The sequence below is a fragment of the Cibotium barometz genome, chromosome 28 (assembly GCF_041138505.1).
Source record: "Cibotium barometz isolate CiBa-2024 chromosome 28, ASM4113850v1, whole genome shotgun sequence".
Taxonomy (NCBI): domain Eukaryota; kingdom Viridiplantae; phylum Streptophyta; class Polypodiopsida; order Cyatheales; family Cibotiaceae; genus Cibotium; species Cibotium barometz.
In genome coordinates, this window is record NC_141073.1 from 7,972,493 (window position 1) to 7,980,887 (window position 8,395).

The following is an 8,395-nucleotide window of genomic DNA, read 5'->3' on the forward strand; positions in this document are numbered from 1 at the left end:
TTTTGGGTCAGATGTAGAGTAACCAAAATCAAGGATCAGATCACAAGAATGATGACAAAAAATTGAATCCAGAAGGAAACAAAATGTGCATGTGCATGGTGTTGGCATGTAGGGCGACAAATATACAGGTGGCAATCAAACCATAGTATTAATCAAACCAAAAATAGCACCCCCTAGCTATGCCCCCCTAGCTATGCCATGAAGGAGTAAAGGGAAAAGAGTCACATTTGTCTTTTCACACCCCTACCTCATATTATATCACTTAGGAGCTGAATCAACAACATAGGATTTTGAGGAAATCATGGAGAGGTCAAGCATTCATGGGCCATACCATCGCGAAGCACGAAGCACATTGCCAACGGTCCCTTGTGCGCCCAAAATCCAAATGGTTTGGGTGGAGTCACAATTTCTAGTCGTGAAATGCCCTGCTTTCTTTGCATCTCCTATCTCCTAAATATCTAGCTTTCTTGCATTATGTGCTCCCTCTCACCCACCTCTAGTTTTGTTGTACCAAGTAGGAGTTTGAATATCTCCCCTCGTCGAACCCTTTGCACAAGGAAGTAGACAAGCATGCAAAATGACTCAATAGAGTTGGGCTCAAAAGTGAAACAGCATGCAAAATGACTCAATAGAGTTGGGCTCAAAAGTGAAACTCCCATGGGAAGATCTCCAACATAACTTCAGAGCTAAGAAGCAACTGGAGCACTTAAAAGAGGTCCAACACTATTACCCTCCCATCAGGGCAGAAGAAGTAATTCGTGTAATAATACGTGCCAGAGGTATTCAGGCTACCCACCACAAAAGGAGACGCAGAGATGAATGCGACAGAAGGAAAGGTATTTAGACTACCCGCCGCAGAGATCAAAAGCGGCAAATAAAGAGGACCTCATTACACAATTCGGTCCTCTGGAGGGTAAAGCAAAAGAGAAAAAGAAAATAACGCAAAATCCTTACAAAAATAGGGTCGAGATGATAATTCTGACCCACAAAACTTATTATATATCCAGAAAAAAATATGGCATGGTCAAGGCTACAGAGGGAAAAAAACGAAGGTAGCATGGGCGGAGATCCTCTATAATAATCTCAAGGAACATATTAGCAAACTTCTAAACCAAAGCAACAAAACTAAGATTAGAGGATAAGCAAACTTCTAAACCAAGCAACAAAAGTAAGATTAGAGGGTATCTAAAAGCCTTGTTTCAAGGAGGAGTAGAGGCAGTAGGCTAGTAACACAGGTCGTGTAGAAGGTGAAGAACATGAAGAGCTAGAAAAAATAGTGATCATACCACCGATGCCTCCTTAGCCCAAGAAGACTCCAGAACAGGTTGCCTGATCCACACAAGGAAAGGAAAGAGGTTTGAAATTCAAAGAAAGGAAGAGCAAAAGCAAGCAAAACAAGAGATTGGAGATGGAGTAGAGCAACAAGCCAAAAGCACCCCCCAATATAGCACACAGGCAATAAAAGACTTAATGACATCAGGCTTCTTGAAACAAGTCTTAATGACATTAGGCTACTTGAAACAAAGCCAAGTATAGGCATGGAGCGGTAGCATGAAGCTCAAAGGTCAACTATATATGCCAGTGAAAACCACAAATAGCCTTAAGGTTTTCGAAAACAATTGACATGGGTTGGTCTCAAGGAGCCATAAACTATTTAAAGAAGTTCATGAAGGAGGGGCTAAGAGAAATTCAAAGAATGCAAAAAAAAATTATCAAGGATAAGGAAAAGAAATAGTGATGTGGACCAATAATACTGCCATGGACAACATACCCATGAATAAGCTAAAGGAGCACGTGCCAGTTACCACCAAGTAGTTTCAAGGTAAAGCAAATGATGAATCTGCACTCAAGGTGTAGGTAAAGAAGCACGTGTTGGCTACCACCAAACAGCTTCAAGATAAAGTAAATGAGATGAATATGTACTTAAGTTGTAGGTAGAGCTAGAAAGATTGATATACAAGAGTTCAAGTAACAAAAACAATCGTACAAGCACTGAAGAAGGAAGGAGCTACAACCAAGCAACATGACTCCAATAAAGCCATGGAAGGGCTCCCATATAACGAAACCTCTACGTGGCACTGAAGTAGATAGAGCTTATAAAGAGAAATGAAACCTTCTAGGCAATCAAAGGAAATTTCACCGCGCAATGAAGACATGGTAGCTAAAGACAGAATGATTGATTGAAGACATGGCTAAGACTTGGCCAAGCGCGCGGGAGTAAGAATCGAGAGCAGGAAGCCAAGGAATGTTTGTTTGAAGAAGAGTTAAGAAAGCTCTTCGGAACCGCCTAGGAAGTTGACAAAATCAAAAGAGAGTTTGCTAGTGTTGTACGAAGCGTAGAAAATGAAGAAGGAAAAAAATCCTTAAGCACGCCACATAGCCATAAATCCTTAAGCACGCCACATAGCCATAAATTTCCTAAGTGAGAAGTGGAAGCCACGCTATGTATTCTAGAGCTAACTTTTTATCTTTTATTTGATGGATTTAGTATATTCTACTCATTGTGTTCTATATGTGTAATGTTCGGTGTGCATCTATGCCATATATCATGATGTACCAATGGGTTCACTTTAACACCATTGAACCTTCATTTCTTGCTATTTTTAAGTATGCAAATGAGTACTATAGTTCACACAAACAAGTCTTTCTTGCATAATTGATGGTAGTAGGCACTTGTTAATCCTATATCGAAACACATTTTGGACACGCACTTGTTACTCCTTTTTGAACACGTTTTGGACACTACTCTGGCACATTTGGGCTAATCTCCAGAGCTTCCCTTGCTCATGCAACCCTTGACACAATACATTAAAATCCAAGCCTTCATGCCTTTGGGGCATAAAAATCATGCAAATAGCCAAGAAAATAAAGAGTTCCCCTTTCCAGAACCTGCGAATTGAATGTGTCAAAACCTAATGCAAATAATATTTATAAAAAGACAAAAAAAACACAATAAACGCATCCTCTCTATGCTTTTTGGAGGGTGACATGCTAATTGACACACCGAGTAATATTGGATGATTCCAATAGCTTGGAATGGATTAGATTCGGAGCTAAGCCCTTAGGCTACTCCTTTTGACAGCATTCCAATAGCTTGGAATGGATTAGATTCGGAGCTAAGCCCTTAGGCTACTCCTTTTGACAGCAGTGCCATATATGTTCAAGTTGAAAGCTTACTTAGCCTTGCCGAAACATGTGGTTGGGAGACTTTCCTTAGCCATAAAATGCAACTTCCTGGTTGTGGGTGGTGTGCTCACGTGTCATCTAGATCCTCACTCTTCATTGTCACAATGGAGAGCCCCATGGCCATGGGTATGAGGAAGAACTTGAACCACCTTATGGAGGTGAGAAGAAGGTTTCTTATACTATGGATCAATCTCATAGTCTAAGCAGGTTTCTTACACTATGAGATCTCCATGGCCATGGGTATGAGGGAAGAAGGTTTCTGATACTATGTATCCATCTCATAGTGTAAGAAGGTTTCTTACACTATGGATCAATCTCATACAAGGTGAAAGAAGAGGGGAAGATCATGCAAGAGAGATTGCACAACCAATAGCATCTAAGCATGCATCCATGCAAGCATGGATTCAAAAGAACACATATAAGAGAGTAGGGACAAGAGGGAAGAGATCTCACAATATCCTATTATTGTGCAAGGAGAGGGAAGAGAGCTCATGAATATCCTATTATTGTGCAAGGAGAGGGAAGAGATCTCACAATATCCTATTATTGTGCAAGGAGAGGGAAGAGAGCTCACAAATATCCTATTATTACAAGTAAAGAGAAGAGGGCAGAGAGCTCTTGACCTATTATTGCAAGGAGAATCATTGTGTGTTTCTTAATGTCAAAATTATATAATATACAAGTGGCTAGTGTTCACACTTGGTTGGCCATGGGTTAAAAATAGTACATGATGGCAACTATGTCTAGCCTTCGTCTTTATATGGCATTAAGCATAGATTAAGGTCACTTTATATATTCCAACGCAGTCTTTCATCAAAAGATAAGCTTGCACTACATAAAAGTAAGATAGCGAAGCGCCTCTTACATAAGTAGGGGACGTGCGGGTGAGACCATGTTAACCGGGGTGGTTACGAATAGTTCAAGCAGTGACTAGCACATTAACTAGATTCATGAGCGAGTTCTAATAAATAGTCTAAAGATATAGGATAGAAGAGGTAGCCTTTACTTAAGATCCTAATTCATTAAGAGGTTAATATCAAACTAATTCTATTTTAACATGGGGAAAGCTATTTCTCTTGCATAATATGCAATCTAAGTTATGCTATCCATAATTTGCAAACACATACTCCATGATTCCCAACCCCCCTTGGTTATAGGATGATTTTAGAGCATCCATTGTTCAAAAATGGTAGTTAAAAGATTCTCACTTATTTGCCAAGGTTTCCTTGAGGAAGGAGAAAACCGTGCTGGTGAAGCATGGGACCCGCATGGTCACGGAGTCACACTCACACTAATGTGCCACATCTACTACCATCATCAAATCATTACCACATTGTTGCTTAATTGTATCATTATAAGTAAATTGGTGATGGACTTGTGAAGTTGGCAGAAAAGAAAGAATTAATGATGCATGCATAATTTCTAAATTAGTTTCACATTTTTATTTCTTAGAATTTATAATATTATCTATATGATGTAATATCAATTCCTTTAATTTATGATCATTTTCATGTACACTTAAGTAGTTTTTATGGTTAGTTTCACCAATTCACAATTGTGTATTCTTTCAACACTTAAAATACTAAATCAAATCTATAATTTATGTGATTATGCTACTTATCATAACTAATGTATAACTTATAATTTATTCTATGCATAATATTTTTAATGTATGATATTCAATCATATCTCTTCAAAATTTCATATTACTCTTGTTCTTTTTTTTCTTGTATACAAATTTGTTTATATACATTATTTATGTTTAAAGCTATTTTTTCAATATCCATTGAAAAATACATGGCTAATTATATTTCTACGTTGTATTTTGCTATGCTTTCTACTAATTGGGTAACGTGGGTACATCCTAAAGTAAAATACTCATTTCATAATCACGTTCATCTCATAAGTGTAAAATACATGGTTCTTGTAGATAAACTACAAAACAACAAGAATTCATTTCCTAAGGGCAATCATTTAATTTTGACACAACTATTAGGGTTCTATCCTTATCATGGACAACTTTCCAAATGCTTATCTACCTAATTTTTATGGTAATCATCATAAGTGGTGTCTAGCTCTTCCACTCACTATGCTAATCCCTATACCTAGTCTTAATCTTGTCTTCTAAGCTTAGAGATTACAATTTCTCCATCTGAAAACCAAAATCATTTCTATTGAGCTCACATGCTCTATCCTTGTGCTATCTTAATTATTTCTGATTCAATACCCAACATTTTACTAATGTAGTTATGTAGGGCATCTACTCAAAAAATAGTCATAACTTGTGGTATCTTACTTATTTCTAATACATTCTAATAATGTAGTCATGTAGGGTATCCACTCAAAAAATGGTCATAACTTGTTAACCTAAGTTCAAATTAACGTATATCTTTGCCAAGGTAAGAAGACAAAAACTATGGAATAAAAAATGGGTTTGATTCATTTTTTTAATCAAAATCATATTTTGAGTTGAGTAGTAGGGAGCCTCAAAAGACAAAGCAAAAAAGGCGAGTTGTGTAATTGTGTGGATTTTGACGGATCCAACCAATAAAAAGGAAGAGTAGTGGGTCCTTCATTTTGATAAGCTTGCAATGGGAAACTTCACCTTGTGGCTTTGGGGTAGTGTGTGTCGTTTGGCTTGAGACACTAGATAGATAAAGCTTTCATGTCTAACGGGCATCAAATGACAAAAACAATTAGGTGATAATCTATGGGTAAAGGAGGATGAGAGAATCTTCTTTTTTAAGGCTATACATAGTCTAACACAAGGACTAGGCTAACATGAAACGTTTTAAAAGATTTAATAATTAGTATTAGGCTAGATTGTCGACACTGGCCCATTAGCTCAGTTGGTTAGAGCGTCGTGCTAATAACGCGAAGGTCGCAGGTTCGAGACCTGCATGGGCCACATTATTGTATTCGGAGTATTATATTGTTGCAGATTTTTGTGGTTGACAAGCCATGTATATGAATGACAAATGAGTAGCATGTCCATTATTGTATTCGGAGTATTATATTGTTGCAGATTTTTGTGGTTGACAAGCCATGTATATGAATGACAAATGAGTAGCATGTCCTTTACATCAAAGGGATATTATTATTATTCTTTTAGTGAGGAAATGCATGTCCATTATTGTATTCGGAGTATTATATTGTTGCAGATTTTTGTGGTTGACAAGCCATGTATATGAATGACAAATGAGTAGCATGTCCTTTACATCAAAGGGATATTATTATTATTCTTTTAGTGAGGAAATGCACAGACCGCATGCCTAAATAAAAGGATATTATTTATTTATTTTTTAGTGAGGAAATGGACAGACCACATGCCATTTAGGCATGCGGGAGGAGGGGGCAAGTATTGAACCCAAGCCGTGGCAGTGTAGGGCAAGAGCCCTTACCACTGGGCTATCCCCCCACGTTTTTTTATCACCAAGTTATTTGAAAGAAATGCAACTTGTTATTTTAAAGAATTTGGTGGGTAGAGAGAGAGACATGCCCAAAAAAAAAAACCAAAAAAAAAACCCTCACCAGACGAGAGCATGCATTGCTATAGATTATGAATGAGAGATGTCTTGCAGAATACAAACAGCCTCTCTAGCTTGGATCAAATTGTTTATTGGAAGGTATTTTGTGAAAATGAGGTGATTTGCTAATTGAGATTAAATCTTAATACAAAATTAGGAGTAAGGCATGACCAACATAAAGGCAGAGCCATATTTTATTCTAAAGCATTTGATAGAGTGCCCATTGACCACATGATGCCACATACACCAAGCAAGTGTACAAGGCCTATTGCCACTTGCTATCCTTCTCATGCACAACACACACCCACTTCAACTTTTATACCTTCTAAGAAATTAAACTGCACACTTTAGACCAAGATACATCCTCCATATCTTGTACAAACCTTAGGGTTACACGATCGTATTTCGAACAACTTTCTGAGCGTACGTACGATGATAGTTCCAAGTAGTTTGTAGAGGGTAGAATGCAACAATGAGTAAGAATCCAATGTCTCTGCTATAACAAAGTGATTAGGACGAATATAATACTTCTCATATGTGCAAGCACTTCATTAGCATTAGCAATGTGGTTAGCTAACACCACCTTTACACACACAGTGGTAGGCAGATCCCCACCTTTTCATTGCTCCCATATGGGCTCTATCAGGATCTTCACCCCATTGCTAGGATTTGCGCCATCAACTCCTTGGCACCCTCTATTTTTGCTAAAATTACTTAATCCCAAAGCTTCTACCATGGCTAAAAAATGACATGGTATTCTCATCCTTTCCATTATGAGGAGTATCCACATCATGTGTGGCTATGGGTCTTGCATGAGTTCATGATCCTCCAAATCTAAGCAACGTTAACTTATTCAAAATTAAAAATGAACACTCTGAAGTCTACATAGGTTAAGGCACAAATAAAACATTAAGACCAAAAGATAGAAAAGTGAAAGGTGAAGTACATGTTCCAAGAGGAGAAGTCCGACCTTTGAAATGGACACTTGGCAATTATTTTTTAAATTTCCCTTAGTTGGTATATACTGCGATAAAACCCTTGACGAGAAAACGATGTCTTTCTTCTCCATGTGGGGTGTGTATTTTGCAACCGTTTAAGCCTTGCACCAAAACCCCAATAACCATATAGCAGAAGGTGCAAGATACTCATCATTTCCCTGCCATCAACACCTTGCATCAATGCTACTGTGACCAGTAAAGCAACTGGCAAACCTGCTGGAGTGCACAGGGAGCTGTTGAATATACTCCACTTGGAAACAAGCTGTCATTGTCAAACACTGTATGCAACAAAGCTGTGCTTTAATCAATGGGCCTGTCATTTCACAGACGGAGCGCAACAGTCTATGCAGATCAGCACCAATAAGATGTTGCCTGTCATTCTCAATTTGCTGGAATCAATGCAGCTCCCTCATGGCCTTGATGTTGGTTAAAGTACTTTGGTCGCTAAGTCTCCCGGCTCCCCCGTCTCTTTTTACCCAGGAAAAAAGCCCCCAAAGCATTTTCATCTAATCATGAAATACTTGTATCAAAATTTCTGTAACAGCATTTGGCACTGAAAAAAGTGATCACCTTGAACAACCTGGTAAGGGTAACCAAAAAGAGGTACCCTACCCTTTTCATCAGATTCTTTTTTGTTTAAATCTCCAAATGAATAAAAGAGAACTCAAAAAATTGATGAGAACA

At 38.0% G+C, this 8,395-nt stretch overlaps 1 non-coding gene across 1 annotated transcript; it reads left to right on the top strand.

The window, feature by feature from the left end:
• The first annotated feature begins 6,020 nt into the window (after positions 1 to 6,020).
• Positions 6,021 to 6,094, top strand: TRNAI-AAU (transfer RNA isoleucine (anticodon AAU)). Its single transcript has one exon. It is a non-coding gene; the product is annotated as a tRNA-Ile (tRNA).
• The last annotated feature ends 2,301 nt before the right edge of the window (positions 6,095 to 8,395 follow it).